Source organism: Anguilla anguilla, chromosome 1, assembly GCF_013347855.1.
Source record: "Anguilla anguilla isolate fAngAng1 chromosome 1, fAngAng1.pri, whole genome shotgun sequence".
NCBI classification, from domain to species: domain Eukaryota; kingdom Metazoa; phylum Chordata; class Actinopteri; order Anguilliformes; family Anguillidae; genus Anguilla; species Anguilla anguilla.
In genome coordinates, this window is record NC_049201.1 from 84,064,603 (window position 1) to 84,082,502 (window position 17,900).

The 17,900-nt window shown below is 39.3% G+C and overlaps 1 protein-coding gene and 1 long non-coding RNA gene across 2 annotated transcripts in view; both read left to right on the forward strand.

The window, feature by feature from the left end:
- LOC118232142 (basement membrane-specific heparan sulfate proteoglycan core protein-like) overlaps nucleotides 1-17,900 on the forward strand; it is a 1,449,502-nt gene that overhangs the window by 1,323,004 nt on the left and 108,598 nt on the right. The gene's annotated exons all lie outside the window — the stretch shown is intronic.
- LOC118232377 lies at nucleotides 1,709-4,602 on the forward strand. The gene is made up of 5 exons (XR_004766265.1): nucleotides 1,709-1,959; nucleotides 2,062-2,280; nucleotides 3,412-3,516; nucleotides 3,916-4,169; nucleotides 4,511-4,602. It is a non-coding gene; the product is annotated as an uncharacterized LOC118232377 (long non-coding RNA).

Genomic DNA, 17,900 nt, shown 5'->3' on the forward strand with positions numbered 1-17,900 from the left:
CCAGACACAAAGCAAACGACTGTGTTCATTTTCTTCAACCGTTTTTCTGATAAAATCTCAAATGTGCATGACTTTTAGGAAAAAAGGGGAAGTGAGTCAGTTCTGCAACAGCACATTCTACTTTTATATTTAGTGTGAAGCACTTCCTTTGCAGTCACATTCAGCCACACTGCTCTGTCTGTAAGGCTGTTTTATACTAATGGCTCATTAGCAAAGCACTGAGGCCAGATCAGAACTCACTCCTGGTAAGTGCATTATCATATGATTTCATTTAATCAAAACTATATCACAATATTTTGTGGTGCACGAAGATTGAACTGGGATAAATCAAAAAATAAAATGTATTTTCAGACTAGAAATGATTGTTGTTTCTTCCATACAAATATCAATTGTCAAGTAAAATCCTGTCTGAGTCTTTGCTGTCTGGACTGTGTGAGCTCTTCATAAAAAAGGAGTATTTAGGGACATTAGCAACACAAACTCACTGTGTGCTCTTGTGTAGTATTTGTTAGTCTGGTATTTTTGCTAATAAATAGAATACTCTGAGAGTCTCTATTTCTACTGTTCATTTTCACAGTGTAAATAATAATCAAGACCTGTATATGTGTATTTGGATAAATATGTTCAATCTGATGCAGCCATGCTCTTCAATACCTTGTTGGTAATCGTTCTCTCTGTGTCAGGTAAATTGTTTGTGTGTTTTTTTCCAAATGTTGTTCTGATGTTTCAGTCTACATATACAGTATTTATCAGCATGTGTTCCTATTCATTAGTCTCCCTTCATTAGCTCAATCAGAAGCAACAAAAGTGAATGCATTTAAATTGCATTAAAGAATGTATATAATTAATATAAAATAATGTTCTACAGTACATTAGTTTAGAGTAGTGCAACATCGGTCATCTGAGAAGAGAGGGGATATAAGATAAAACTGATAAGTTCCTCTTCACACTCAGCATTGAAACTGAGACAGAGGCATGATATAAATATCTGTGGCACGTTTAAATTAAAACCAGTTTGTTTTCACTGTAAGCAAAACATAACAGTTTTCAGCCAACGGTATACGCAGACACTCGCTCATAACTAGCTTGGTTTGCTACTACATTCTAGCAAAGCTAGCTACTAAGGAAGACTTCCTGTACCTGCAAATCTCACATTGATCGGAGGCTACTGCCATCTACTGACATAAGTTAGTATTGAAATACAAGTACAATTATTGATGATCCATAGTTTTGGAGAAGTTAGGTGCACTTGTTTTAAAGTTTTGTTAATTGTATCCTTTAGCTGTCATGTTGCCAACACATCTGTGTTTTAAAGGATTTCTGAGCAGTGTGTTTGTGTGTGTGAGTGTTTGCATGCGTGAATTTGTGTGTGTGTGTGTGTGTGTGCGCGCATTTGCATATGTGTGCGCATGTGTGTGTGTGTGTGTGTATGTATACTTGTGTTTGTGTGTATGTGTGTGCGTGTGTGTGTGTGTGTGTGTGTGCGTGTGTGTGTGTGTGTATATGTATACATGTGCATGTGTGTGTCTGCGTGTGTATGTGTGTGTGGATGTGCGTGTGTGTGTATGTGTGTGTGCGCCCGTGCGCGCGCATGTGTGTGTATTTTTCAGGTGTTCTGAGCCAGTTGGGATGGGGAGTGACTTACACCCCCTGAGAGAATCTGTGCCTTAAAGGGGTCTTCAGTAGACATGAGCTGCACTTACTCATATCCCACATCTCACACAGTGCAGAAAACTTTCTGGTTTATTCATTAGAACAAGCCACAGGAGGGTAAAGACCTGTCCAATGACCCAGAGTACTCTGACCGTGTGGAGTACCTGGGGAATAAGAACAGTGACTGCACTTTTAGAATAAAGCAGCTGAGAGAAAGTGATTCAGCAATATATCGCTTCAAGTTCCTGCCCAACCATTATGGTGGAAAATATACTGGTCATTCTGGAGTCTCATTGACAGTTACAGGTAATTCTAAACTTGCTTTTTATAAGATTAACTGGCAGTACTCCTAATCATTTTCTAATAGAAACAGAATGGTCTTTTTATCGTGTTGATTCTCGTGTGCAGGTCTTCAGGTGAAAGTGACAGAGAATGAGGCACAGAGTGTAACACTGACCTGTAGCAGCACCTGCACTTTGAGTGGCAGCCCAACCTTTACCTGGTACAAGAATGGAAAAGTTGTGCCCTATGAGTGTAAATACTCCCTCAATGTAGCCAGCACTGACGATACAGATCTCTACTCCTGTGCTACAGGAGGAGTCACTTCCCCTGCAGTCAATGTGAAATGTGAGTGTCTGCCCACCTTCTGTTTTACTGGGAAATAATGCATGCAGGGCCGGCCCGAGGCATAAGCGAACTAAGCGGCTGCTTAGGGCCCCCGTGGCCACCAGGGGGCCCCCCATGCGGTATTCATCCCCTATCGCAAAACCAGCGTTAGTAATTTAAAATGGAATGACAACCGAATATTTCATAACAATGTAATGTAAGACAGATTTTACAAAGCCCAGGAAGAGGATTCGTCTGTCCAACCATGCTGTCCAAGCACAACATCTTACATCTCTGTATAGTGCAAAGGCGTAAGATGCTCCATTGCCAGTTTAAAAAAGGGGCAGGCATGTCTGAATTGTCATGTGCCTTCTTTGTTAAGAAAACATTGGGTAGCATTGCTTTGGAATACAGCTTCTTTAATTTCAGTGAGGAAAGATAGCCTATATAGTTTGTAGTACAGTAACCTGGCGTCATTTTGATATCAATACTTTTAATCGCAGGCCTAGATGTAGCCAGTTTGAATGAATGACTTATAGACAGTGCTTTGTATGTGTGAGTAACTTGGCATTCTTGCACACTGAAAATGTGTTTTTTTATGAGATATTACAATGCCCTGTAGATGGCGGTATCACCCTTTATCAGCCACCAGATAATTTTTAAAAGAGGGGGGGAAATGACTGCATGTTTTCACCTCGTTATGCCATCCAATGCAGAGAAAATTCGACTGATGACCAACCGCAAGAAATGTAACAAGTAACGGCAGTTGTCAATAGAAATGTATTTGAGTAAAAAGTACATAATTTCTTTATCGATGTAGGGGAGTAGAAAGTGAAAGTTGCCAATATTGTTCATACTCAGCAAAAGTACAATGTTTCCAATATCCTACATAAGTACAGTAACAAAGTACATGTACTTAGTTACTTACCACCACTGTGCAAAAATAACAAAAAAAGCATTTTGGCACAAGCAATGCATGGTCCTAATCCTCCTAGTGACCATCAACTTTCTGCTCATGTTTCCTTGTGTTATTGATATTATTAGTGCACATTATGTCCATTGAAGAAATCATTTTTATCACCTTGCTGGATTTTCTAATGTAGAATAGAAGTGTGTTGAGTTACATTCTGTTTTCTTTTTTAACCCACTCAGGTTTGAAGGTGGATATAAATTCTGAACAGTGTCAGGGGGAGAGACAGTGGAACTGACCTGTAGAGCAACCTGCACTCACCTGACTGAGAGCAACAGCTTCATCTGGTACAAGAATGAGCAGCTTCTGACTGGCGACAACAGGATCTACCAGCCCTATAGAATCCTTAAATTCAGACATGACGATACGGGCAGGCACTCCTGTGCTGTAAGAGGCAATCAGCATCTTGTTTCCCCCGCCGTGACTCTCAGTGTGAGATGTGAGTGTTTGAGGTCACATTTGTGTATTTTGCATTCATTTATGCACAAGAACCAAGAGAACAAGCATTCCATTATCAGACAGATTGAGGTTTTGGGGTCTCAGTTGACTTCAATCTTTAATTGAAATGAAATACTGGACCATTTACAGTAATATGCATTCATACATTTATTGTGGGTTCTGTACAATGTGGAATTTTGTTGAATAACTCAGTATATTGCGGTATTGTATTTCTTCTTCTCACTCAGGTGTAAAGGTTGAAATGAAATCTAGCACAGTGAGTGAGGGAGTGAGGTGACATTAACCTGTAAAATCACCTCCACTGACCTGACTGGCAGCCAAACATTCATCTGGTACAAGAATGGACAATCTCTGTTTTACACCGCCCAGAAATATCAAAATCATAACTACCTTCAGTTCAAAGCCAGCAGTGGAGATGGAGGCAGCTACTTCTGTGCAGTAAGAGGTCATGCGAATCTCCTGTCCCCAGCAGTGACTCTCTGTGAGTATTTGAGGACAAACGCATTTATTTCACTTTACTGAGTCTCATTTGTTACTCATTTTGAAAAAGCGGTGATGCAGTTGTACTTTAATGTACCTTTAAAAGACATGAGAACTGGGCAGAAGAGCAACCTGCAGATAATGATTAGGAAATGGAAGTTATTATGTTTAGAAACGATATCGGATTACGTTAATTCTAAAAATTGAAAGAAAGATGGCATTGCAATAATAGCAGTCATGCAAAATGACGTATTGGAAACATTGAGGAAAAGGAAACATACTTTAACTGAGGTAAGTGTGAGATCTATATAAAACTGCAGGACCTGTTATTTCCTCTTTCAGATCCTCCTAAGATCATCTTATTATCAGTGCACCCCTCTGGTAAAATAGCGGAGGGCAGTTCAGTGACTCTGACCTGCAGCAGTGATGCCAACCCACCAGTGCAGAGATACACCTGGTATAAGAATAATAGAACTGAATCCTCAGAGACAGGAGGACCAGTGGACAGTTACACCATTAAAACCATCACACTGAAGGATTCAGGAGAATACACCTGTGAGGCAGAGAATGGGATTGGGACAAACAGATCTCCTCCTAAACATCTTGATGTGCAGTGTGAGTATATCAGTGCATCTCAGCTTCAGACACACAAAGCAGAGAGTCAGTATCTCCTGAGTGTCTTTGGGTAACTACACAGCAGTAAGACACTGAATAAAGCAGTCACACTGGCCAGTGGAGGAGAATGATGAGCCTGATCACACTGACATGTCTTACATCTGTAAAGCCAGTAGTCATTTTGCCAGAGGTGGATAATCCAGGTTCCGAAAGTAAAAGTTCATCCCAGGATTTTGTTCCAGTCACCTGGATTTGCTAATGAGCACCATTCTTCAGCCAGGAGGCAGAGCTAAATCAGCTGGCTGAGTTCAGGGGTGGATGCAATACACGGCAGGACTTTTACTTTCCTACACTGGAATGTCCACCTCTGCATTTTGCATTTGCACGGGGAAAAAAAGTATCACATGTAGCAGTTGAACTTTAACAAAATTAAGTTATCATTATTAATGAACATGCTAAAAATGATTATATCTGAATACTGCTGTCACTATTGAAACTTGTCTATCTGGTGACATTTACTAGAACCTTTACTTCATGACACAGGGGGAAATGACACACAGTGTGAGATTTCAGCTCCATTATAAACTTTAAAATAAATAAATAAATAAAATAAAAAATGTAAAACATTTTTCTATTGATTTCAGATGCTCCCATGAACATAAGGTATTGGGACTATTTATAAAAAGGGCTGTACTTTATACATCGGATCATCTGATGGATGTGAATGCCCCCAAATCTTTCAATCTGCTGGAGTACAGAACAAAAACAACAAAAATTGTATCACTGTCCTGATACTTTTCCAACTTATATCAATGTATTCACATGAAGATAAAATAAACATTATATATTCAAGCTTTATGTCTAGTGCCATCCTGGAGCAGAGCACAGCAATACTGCTTGGCTCAGAACACTCATGGAGCTCAGACCTCTACTCCTGTGTCAGACAATATAAAAGGTGAGCAACACGTAATGTACAGTAACACCTCTATCGTTTTGAAGAAGGGTGATTGTTCCTGTGTCAGTATCCATTATAGATCGCTTGCATATTTGATCACCGATATCGAGTTCGTTTGAAGGTTGACACACCTAACTCATATTTAACAGTGATTTAATTGATTTTCTGAGTGTTGCATTGACCTTCCTACCTTTATGCATGCACTTATTTTTACACAACTCTGGATTAAAGTCTCTGCTATATAAATGTAAATTGAAATGCTATATCTGTTTATTTATAGCAGGAGATGAGACAGTGCTCGTATGGACGGTTGTTGGAATCTCTGTGGCTGTTGCACTCTTTACTGTCATGGTGTGCACAAGGTAAATGTTTGCAATGCAAAAGCATCTGGGTACCAATCATCACTGAGAAGACATGATTATAGAAATGCACCATTAGATATCAGAGAGATATGCAGTAATCTTACAGTTTTGCAGTTGAATTCAGAGGAGCAGGTAGGAATGTTATGACCAAATGTCGTCTGGGATGGCTGATCCACAGCTCCTGAAGGTCTGTTACTCACCCCCCCCCCCCCCCCCCCCCACTTTTCAGCAGGAAGAAGAGCACCAACAGAGAGAGAGGGAGGAGCAGACGCTCTCGTACTGTAAGTAACAAGTTCCCACCTGGATATTCTCACTATTATAACCGTACCAGCCGTTCAGAAAAGCAAAGGACAGTTCTGTGTACAGGCTGTATTTTTATGAAACTACAAAGTCAGCAGGTCTGTGCTGAGCAGAAGACACAAAGCACAGATACACACCAGGCAAGTTACAGTTCATCCAGTTCATCACTGTGTGATGCAGTCAATTTCAGTCTTCCTCCTTATTTTTATTGGTTAAAACTATTGAGGAATATTCCCCACTTAACTCTCAATATGTTGTAATTGTATCTGTGGATATTATTTAGTATGATTTTTTGACATGTGAAAAATATACTTCTGTAATGTAAATTCTTCAAGTGATTCTGTGATATATAATCCACTAAATCAAGAAAGGAATCCATGCAATCCTTGCATGGATAGGGAATGCAAGGGGCTGTGTGGCCACTCTGGTTCCCTTTAAACAGTGCAACTAGAGCCTCACTTTTGTGTGACTGAGTTTCTTCCTGTGTCTCACCTCAGAGCAGAGCCTTCTGAGAGTGACAAACGCAGCCAGCGACACAAACTCTGTGCTTCAGAGAGCTGACGAGGCCTCAGTGTGGGATTAAAACACACAGAGGAGAGAATCTGCAGAGAATGAGAAATGATGGAGATCAGGGTGAAAGAGTCTCTTTTTGTCTTTAACATTACAGAACTGCTGTCTGTTTCTGCTAGATTCTCCATTTTATAAAGAGCTGTTGGTGGAGGATTTTTCCCAAAGTACTGTAACCCTGCTGCAACATGCATGTTCATGTAACCCTGCTGCATACATGCTCCTGTGACACCGTTACACGTTTATATAACTCTGTTACACACACGCTCATAACTCATGTACACGCGTATGTATTATCTCACATTGAATGGGAAGATTATAATGCAGATTAATGTAGATTATATTCTCCAAAGTCACTTTTAAAGGCAAGGTCCAAAATACTTTAAAACAGTGTTTTATTTTGACATTTTACATCGCCTTGTTGTATTGACCCCATTTGTACTTTCTGTCTGTTTAGCTATTTGAAATAATGCATCTTTTTATTTGTTTTATTTGCATACATTGTTTTATTATGTGTATCAATATATTATGATTTATTTGAGCATTGTAAAGCACTGTGAACCTTGAACCTCTGTTTTGATAAAGATTATCATTATTTTCTTTATATGGCCATCATGTTTTGCCTGCCACCCCCCCACCCCCTCCAAAAAAATAGATAAATAATAATATTATAAAATAAATAAATAAATTTATATTCAAATAAATTCCATTTTAATCACGTGTGGGCATCTATTTCATCTCTGTGAAATATGAAAGATACAATAATCCAATTGGCTGTATGTAGTAAAAATCATTTTTATGAAGTATAAGCATTGAAATGCAACTAATAATGTGTGTGAAGGACCGTAAAACAGGCAAAGCCAAACCAAAGTTCTAAAAGGTCACATGAACATCAACCACAGAAACAGTGCTGCTCCACCCCAGCTGAACAGAGGTGTGAAATAAAATAAAGAATAGAACAGGCTGCAGGAAGTGAGCAGCACTTTAACTGTCTGAGGTCAGGGTAGCACTCGCCTGAAATTAGGCAGCTTCACCCACAGCAGCGCCCGCTACTCTTCTGCACAAAAGAGCCAAGCAGGGGCACCTCACAGTACCCGCTTTGAGGCACCAGAGCTGTGATACTTTCACAAAGATAACTACGCCTGTCCGCTCCTTTTATCTTCTGCAAAAGTAAGTGCAATCTTAATGTTGATCTGGGGGTTATAGGCTAGGCTACAGCAGCAAAATATTGTCATTCACATTGGATCATGGTTCCCTCTATTTTCTGGCTTTTAAAATACTGTTAACATATTTTACACAGCTGTGATGCTCATGTAGCTCTTTAATGTTTTTATATTAATTATTGTGTACCAATATGTCAAGTTACACAGTGAAGTTACATTCTTTTAAAATAATCTTTGTTGTCCATAATTTGATTTTATATTGTCATTCTTCAACGATGCTAAACTGCGTGAGCTACTGCTTGTCTTGGCCAGGACACTCTTGAAAAAGAGATTTTGAATCTCAACGAGACTCTCCTGGTTAAAGTAAAATGTAATAATATTTACAAATAGAAACTATTATTCTTAAAGCTTTGCATTCATCACAGTCAGTCTGCCTTGTTCAGAAATATGAGCCTGTCAGCAGGGCCGTTTCAGACAGTTTGATAACCGTTAAGATCACACCTCCTCTACCAGCGTAAGTGCACGATTTAGCCCTGTTTTATTCTTAATGGCTGTTAACACATTTTTTCATTGAGTTGTAAAATTATGTACATTATTCAATAGAGTGCCTTGATAGAAATTGAGAGAAGACATCTTTGATTTTTGCAAGCTTAAAATTATTGCGTTTTTTTTAAACAGTGGGGAAATTAAAGTACAGTGTTGTTCTCTGATCTACGGATTACAGCGAGTGCTTTATTCTGTGCTAATCTAGTGATCCTAATGGAGATCAGTCTCTCTCACTGCTGAAAGGTGGCTATGTGACCAGTGGGAAAAACATGCACAGCATTAGTTAAAACAGTAAATTAGCTTTCTTAAAATTAAAATAATGTAAAATGAAATAATAATGAAAAATTTTTTTTTTAAAAAGATCATTGTTTTCTGAAAGTAACTCTTTATTTTATTACTTTCCATGCTATCTGTTAAATGCTTAATATCAGTGATTTTTTTGTGGAATTTTGGTTATGGCTTAAAAAACAAAAGAAATAAAATAAGTTATGTTTTTTTATATATATGTTCAGGCCGATGCAGCCATGCTCTAAACAACCTCAACAGTATTTTTGTAAGCCCTTCTCTCTGCCACAGGTAAACAATTTATTTACTTCAGTTCTGCTTATTAATGCCAGTTTACAGAGGTTACAATATCTTTCAGAAGCTAAAATCTATTTAGAATTACTATGATTTGATTTAACCTGTTTAACTCAATAGACTGGGAAAGCAAAAATTAAAGACATATGTTACAGGAAATGACAATCAAAATTGTATACACACGATCACATACGTTGTTTAGATGCCCTATAGGCGGACATCTGTTTTAATCTACATTTGTATGTTGCATAATCTGTGTTTGTCGTTTGTCCGGTTATGTGCTGAGCATGCACTGACGCTTTTGCACAAATGATGTTCCTAATGGATAAATAAAGTTATTTTGAATTTTAATTTGAATTTGGTTTAGAGATTCTAGGCTGATCAGAATCTTTTTTCATTTGTTTTTACCATAAATCTGCTTTGAAATGTAGAGCATAGAAATTATCTGAAGTTCCTGTTTATTCACAGCTCTGCAACAGAGATGAGTAGATTTCTTTGGCTTCATAACATGGGCAGAACTGTAAATGAACTGCATTTACTGGTGTGCTCTATTCCTGAAGAAAATGATAGATTTTGCCATCATTTAAACTTTTGTGAGACTAAGTTTTATTCTTGAAATAATGTGTGTGTGTGTGTGCGCGTCTCCTTTGCATAGTCCTCCAGGCCCATGTCTGAAGATATTACAGTCTAATCTGTAATAATGTCTAATTACATTATATTTTATTATAGTCTGCGCAGATTATAATCTCCAAACTCAAGTCACTTTTAAAGGTAAGGTCCTAGATGTTTTTAAAACAGTGTTTTAGTACTTAATTTTACATTGCCTTGTTGTATTGATCACATATTTAAGTTTCTGTCTGGTTTTAGATATTTGAAAGAATGCATATTTATATTTCTTTTCTTTACATACATTGTTTCATTTTGTGTATCAATGTATTAAGGTTTATTTGAGCATTGTAAAACACTGTGAACCTCGAACCTCTGTTCTGAAAAATATTATCATTATTTTCTTCATATGGCCATCATGTTTTGCCTGCATTCCATTTATTTCACGTGGGAATCAAGTTCATCTCTTTGAACAGATACTATAATAATACTATACAATAGGTCGTATGTAGTAAAAGTCATCTTTATGAAATATCAGCATTGAAACGCAACTAATTATGTGTATGAAGGACCGTATAACAGGCAAAGCTAAACCAAAGTTCTAAAAGGTCACATGAACATCAACCACAGAAACAGCGCTGCTCCACCCCAACTGAACTGAGATGTGGAATAAAATAAAGAATAGAACAGGCTGCAGGAAGTGAGCAGCGCTTTAACTGTCTGTGGTCAGAGTCACACTCTGGACCCCCAAACCACCATACTGTACTGCTGCCATACACAAAGATACGAAACCTTCGCCTGTCCACTCCTTTCATCTTCTGTGAAAGTACAGTGTGTGCAATCTTTATGTTAATAAGAGGGTTATAGGCCAAGCATCAGCAGCGTTTTGTTGATGTTCCAGCTTCATGTCAAAAATCTGATGCATGAAACTTAAACACGACTGAGCTACATATGGTAGCAATGATAAAGCATGCTGTCTGTGGCAGTAAAATTTACCTAGGAGGGATAGATGGATGCAATACATTCAATCTACCTGTAGATGGGGCAACTATTAAAATCGATGAGTCCTGTATGTACATTTCAGATGAATTTCTTGGAAGATCTTTTACTAAACTGAATTAAATAATGGTTTAGATAATGGATTTTGTATAGGGCTCCTGAATGTATCAGTGTTTACCTGTGCCTGATGCCTATCACACCTTTTACAGTCACTTTTATTTTAACCTCTACTGTACATGTATTGGAATAGGGATGGCATGGTGGTGCAGTGGGTAGCACTGTCGCCTCACAGCAAGAAGGCATTGGGTTCGAATCTCAGTTTGGGGCCTTTGTGTCTGTAGTTTGTACCTCCGGGTACTCCGGTTGCCTCCCACTGTCCAAAAACATGCAAATAGGCCAATTGGAGACTCTAAATTGCCCATAGGTATGAATGTGTGATTGAATGGTGTGTGTTCCCTGCGATTGATTGGCAGCATGTCCAGTGTATTCCTGCCTCTCGCCCAATGCATGCTTGGATAGGCTCCAGCACCAGCTCCAGCTCAGGATAAGTGGGCCTCAGATCTTAGCAACAGTTTGTGTTGTAATCCGGAATCATTTTTGATAAAAACATAGTAGTTATGTTTATTTTATAAGCATACTGTGCAAAAATGAACATAATTATTAACATCTGAATTTCAATAATACAGTGGGGACAAAGAAATGAGAATTACCCAGTCTTTGTGAAAAAGGCACTACTGGTCCAGTCAAGACACAAAGCAAACGTTTCTGTATAGTTTATTCAAACTCTTGTTTATTCAAAGTCTTATTGTATCCAATAAAATTTTAAATGTGTATGATCTTCAGGAAGTGAATCAGATCTCTAACACATTCCACTTTTATATTTAGTGTGAAGCATTTCATTTGCGATCATATTCAGCCACACTGCTCTGTCTGTAAGGCTGTTTAATACTAATGGCTCATTAACAAACCACTGAGGCCAGATCAGAACTCTCTCCTGGTAAGTGCATTATCATATTATTACATTTAGTCAAAACTACGTCACAATAGTTTGGTGGTGCAAAAAGATTAAACTTTAATGAAATATTAAATAAAATGCATTTTCGGACTATAAATGATTGCAGCCCCTTCGATACAAATATCATTCATCAAGTAAAAGGCGGTTTGAGTCTCTGCTTTCTGGAATCTTTGTGAGCTCTTCATGAAACCCAAAGCATTTTTAGGCATTAGCAGCACATTAACTCACTGTGTGTGCTTGTGTAATAATTGTTATTCTGGTATTTCTGCAAATTAGTAGAATACTCTGACAGTCTTTGTTTGTGCTGTTCATTTTCACAGTGTAAATGATAATCAAGACCTATATATGTGTATTTGGATAAATATTTTCAATCTGATGCAGCCATGCTCTTCAATACCTTGTTGGTAATCGTCCTCTCCGTGTCAGGTAAATTGTTTGTGTTTTTTTTTTTCCAAATGTAGTTCTGATGTTTCAGTCTACATATATAGTATTTATCAGCATGTGTTCATATTTATTATTCTCCCTTCATTAACTCAATCAGAAGCAACAAAAGTGAATGCATTTAAATTGCATTAAAGAATGAATATACTTTATGTAAATTAATGTTCTACAGTACATTAGTTTAGAGTAGTGCAACAAGCTCATCTGAAGAGAGGGGAAAAAGAGAGAACCTTTAAGATGAAGTTCCTCTTCACACTCAGCATTGAAACTGAGACAGAGGCATGATATAAATATCTGTGGCTGTACTAGATGATCGGAGCTGTTGATTGCGCATGTTGCATTCTTAGAATAATGACACAAGTATTCCGGTGCCACGTTTTAATGAAAGCAGTTTGTTTTCATTGCAAGCAAAACATAACAGTTTTCAGCCGACGGTATATGCAGACACTCGCTCATAACTTGCTTGGTTTGCTACTACATTCTAGCAAAGCTAGCTACTAAGCAAAACTTCCTGTACCTCTGAAACTCACACTGATCAGGGCTACTGCCATCTACTGACAATCTATTAGTATTGAAATACAAGTGCAATTATTGATGTTCAATAGTTTTGGAGAAGTTAGGTGCAATTGTTTTAAAGTTTTGTTAATTGAATCCCTTATCTGTCATGTTGCCAACACATCTGTGTTTTAAAGGATTTCTGAGCAGTGTGTTTGTGTGTGTGCGTGCGTGAATTTGTGTGTGTGTGTGTGTGAGTGTGTGTGCATTTGCGTGTGTGTGCGCATGTGTGTGTGTATGTATGTGTATGTATACATGTGTTTGTGTGTATGTGTGCGCATGTGTGTGTGCGCGCTCGTGTGTGTGTGTGTATGTGAGTGTGTGTGTGTCTGCGTGCGTTTGTGTGTGTGTGTGTGTGTGTGTGTGTGTGTGTGCTTTTGTGTGTTTGTATTTTTCAGGTGTTCTGAGCCAGAGGGGATGGAGAGTGACTTACACCACTGAGAGAATCTGTGCCTTAAAGGGGTCTTCAGTAGACATGAGCTGCACTTACTCAAATCCCACAGATTGCACAGTGCAGAAAACATTCTGGTTTATTCACTGGAATGAGCCACAGGAGCCTGAGGACCTGTCCCAGGACCCAGAGTACACTCACCGTGTGAAGTACCTGGGGAATAATAACAGTGACTGCACTTTCAGAATAAACCAGCTGAGAGAAAGCGATTCAAAAACATACCGATTCAGGGTCCTGACCGCCTGTGATAAATATACTGGAGAACCTGGTGTCGCTTTGGAAGTCACTGGTAATTATTCTATGCTATAAACTCAGAGGATTCTCTACCCACAAGTATGACTGGAAGCTTTTTTACAGGTTTAATTTGCTATTTGCAGATCTACAGGTGATGGTGAATCCTGACACAGTGACAGAGGGACAGAGTGTGAGACTGACCTGTAGCACCACCTGCACTCTGACTGGCAGCCCAGCCTTCATCTGGTACAGGGACGGATCTCCTCTGTCCTTCCCTGATCAGAGTCACCAGTTCACAGCCAGCAGTGAAGACCGAGGCAGCTACTCCTGTGCTGTGAAAGGCTATGAGCTTCGGTCCCCTGCAGTGGCTCTTAATGTGAAATGTGAGTGCTAGGCAAACTTGTGTGGCTGTCAGTATTTCTGATTTTCAAACTTCTTCAAATCTCACAGTTCTGAAAGTTTTCAATTATATTTTTCAGCTAAATTGTAAAGATTATACTAGGCTGCATGTAAATGTTCTGTCATTATAGCATTGCATGAAACTTCAATACCTGAAAGCATGCCATAATGCAATGATGGGAAAACACTACATACAGTATGCCTGAGTCAGGTTAAAATTTCACATGAAACTACAAACCATTTTTCCCTCCTTCAGATTCTCCCAAGAGCATCTCAGTATCAATATATCAGTATATTTATATAGATGTCACCCCTAGGTGTGACATCTATATAAAACTGCAGGACCTGTTATTTTCTCTTTCAGATCCTCCGAAGAGCGTCTCAGTATCAGTGAGCCCCTCTGGTGAAATAGTGGAGGGCACTTCAGTGACTCTGACCTGCAGCAGCAGCGATACCAACCCACCAGTGCAGAGATACACCTGGTTTAAGAATAGAGCTGAATCCTCATGGAGAGGATCCAGTTACACCTTTAAAAGCATCACATGGCAGGATGCAGGAGAATACTACTGTGCGGCAGGGAATGGGATTGGGACAAAAACATCTCCTACTAAACGTCTTGATGTGAAGTGTGAGTATATCAGTGCCTCTCAGCTTCAGACACACAGAGCAGAGAGTCAGTATCTCCGGAGTGTCTTTGGGTAACTTCACAGCAGTAAGACACAGAGGAAAGCAGTCACACTGGCCAGTGGAGGAGAAATCAGATATAATTACATTATCATACAGTGATGAGCCTGATCATACTGACATGTCTTAGGTAAATCGTGTTGTCATTTTGAGTTTGAAAAGAGCAAAAAAGGTACCACATGCTGCTGATCAACTTTAAAAAATGAAGTTACCATTATTAATGAAGATGCTAAAAAGACATATCTAAATACTTCTGTCACTTTTGAAAACTTGATTCTGCTGTGTCATTTTCCAACTACCATAAAAAGCTACAGTATATCCAGTTCATTTTTTAACAAAGGATGATATACTGGGATATTTACTGTAACAGGTTCTGCAGTCCTTTTCCCCACAAACCACACAATCCGTCGTTGTTAGGGGCACCAAGGCTTTATTGTGCGCTCCATACCAATAACAAGGAAAAAAACCAAAACAAAACACGCACGATAAGGACGGGGATTAGATGGCATGCCGCTCCCGCGTGCGTCTCTCATTCCAGCACCCCGGTCTCACTGCAGGCAGAGCGTATAAACTATTACCAATCAATTGTAACTGCAAACAGGCGTGGTTGTTAGCCAGCTGTACTGCTCCGACTCCGCCTGCAGATGGCACCCTAACCACACCACTCCTCCAAATCACATTGTGAGATTTCCGCTCCATTATAAACATTACTTTGAAATAAATGTCTCTACTAGTGTTTTGAGACGCAACACAATGACTGAGAATATATATGGAATTTAACACATTTTTCTAATGATTTTAGATGCTCCCAATAATTCCTCAGTGTGACTTTTATTTAAAACTGCAAGACCTGTTATTTTCTCTTTCAGATCCTCCGAAGAGCGTCTCAGTATCAGTGAGCCCCTCTGGTGAAATAGTGGAGGGCAGTTCAGTGACTCTGACCTGCAGCAGCGATGCCAACCCATCAGTGCATATACACACCTGGTTTAAGAATAGAGCTGAACTCTCATGGAGAGGATCCAGTAACACCTTTAAAAGCATCACACGGCAGGATACAGGAGAATACTACTGTGTGGCAGGGAATGGGATTGGGAGAAAAACATCTCCTACTAAACACCTTGATGTGCAGTGTGAGTATATCAGTGCCTCTCAGCTTCAGACACACAGAGCAGAGAGTCAGTATCTCCTGAGTGTCTTTGGGTAACTTCACAGCAGTAAGACACTGAGTAAAGCAGTCACACTGGCCAGTGGAGGAGAAATCAGATATAATTACATTACCATACAGTGATGAGTCTGATCATACTGACATGTCTTAGGTGAAACATGTAGTCATTTTGAGTTTGCAAAGGGCAAAAAAGGTACCACATGCTGCTGGTCAACTTTAAAAAATGAAGTTATCATTATTAATGAAGATGCTAAAAAGACATATCTAAACACTTCTGTCACTTTTGAAAACTTGATTCTGCTGTGTCATTTTCCAACTACCATAAAAAGCTACAGTATATCCAGTTCATTTTGTAACAAAGCATGACATACTGGGATATTTACTGTAACAGGTTCTGCAGTCCTTTTCCTCACAAACCACTCAATCCGTTATTTTTAGAGGCACCAAGGCTTTATTGTGCGCTCGATACCAATAACACGGAAACAAAAACAAAACAAAACAAAAAAAACACAGACGATAAGGACGGGGATTAGATGGCATGCCGCTCCCGCATACGTTTCTCATTCCAGCACCCCGGTCTCACTGCAGGCAGAGCATATAAACCATTACCAATCGATTGTAATTGCAAACAGGCGTGGTTGTTAGCCAGCTATACTGCTCCCACTCCGCCTGCAGATGGCGCCCTAACCACACCACTCCTCCATATCACATTGTGAGATTTCAGCTCCATTATAAACATTACTTTGAAATAAATGTCTCTACTAGTGTGTTGAGATGCAACACAGTGAGTGAGAAATTATATGGAATTGAGCACATTTTTCTAATGATTTTAGATGCTCCCAAGTATACCTCAGTGTGACTTTTATTTAAAACTGCAAGACCTGTTATTTTTTCTTTCAGATCCTCCGAAGAGCGTCTCAGTATCAGTGAGCCCCTCTGGTAAAATAGTGGAGGGCAGATCAGTGACTCTGACCTGCAGCAGTGATGCCAACCCACCAGTGCAGAGATACATCTGGTATAAGAATAGAGCTGAACTCTCATGGAGAGGATCCAGTTACACCATTAAAAGCATCACACTGCAGGATGCAGAAGAATACTACTGTGCGGCACAGAATGTGATTGGGAGAAACACATCTCCTCTTATACGTCTTGATGTGCAATGTGAGTATTTCAGTGCATCTCAGCTTCAGACACACAGAGAATCAGTATCTCCTGAGTGTCTTTGGGTAACTTCACAGCAGTAAGACACTGAGTAAAGCAGTCACACTGGCCAGTGGAGGAGAAATCAGATATAATTACATTATCACACAGTGATGAGTCTGATCATACTGACATGTCTTAGGTAAATCGTGTAGTCATTCTGAGTTTGCAGAGGGCAAAAAAGGTACCACATGCTGCTGATCAACTTTAAAAAATGAAGTTACCATTATTAATGAAGAGGCTAAAAAGACATATCTAAATACTTCTGTCACTTTTGAAAACTTGATTCTGCTGTGTCATTTTCCAACTACCATAAAAAGCTACAGTATATCCAGTTAATTTTTTAACAAAGGATGATATACTGGGATATTTACTGTAACAGGTTCTGCAGTCCTTTTCCCCACAAACCACACAATCCGTCGTTGTTAGGGGCACCAAGGCTTTATTGTGCGCTCCATACCAATAACAAGGAAAAAAACCAAAACAAAACACGCACGATAAGGACGGGGATTAGATGGCATGCCGCTCCCGCGTGCGTCTCTCATTCCAGCACCCCGGTCTCACTGCAGGCAGAGCGTATAAACTATTACCAATCAATTGTAACTGCAAACAGGCGAGGTTGTTAGCCAGCTGTACTGCTCCGACTCCGCCTGCAGATGGCACCCTAACCACACCACTCCTCCAAATCACATTGTGAGATTTCCGCTCCATTATAAACATTACTTTGAAATAAATGTCTCTACTAGTGTTTTGAGACGCAACACAATGACTGAGAATATATATGGAATTTAACACATTTTTCTAATGATTTTAGATGCTCCCAATAATTCCTCAGTGTGACTTTTATTTAAAACTGCAAGACCTGTTATTTTCTCTTTCAGATCCTCCGAAGAGCG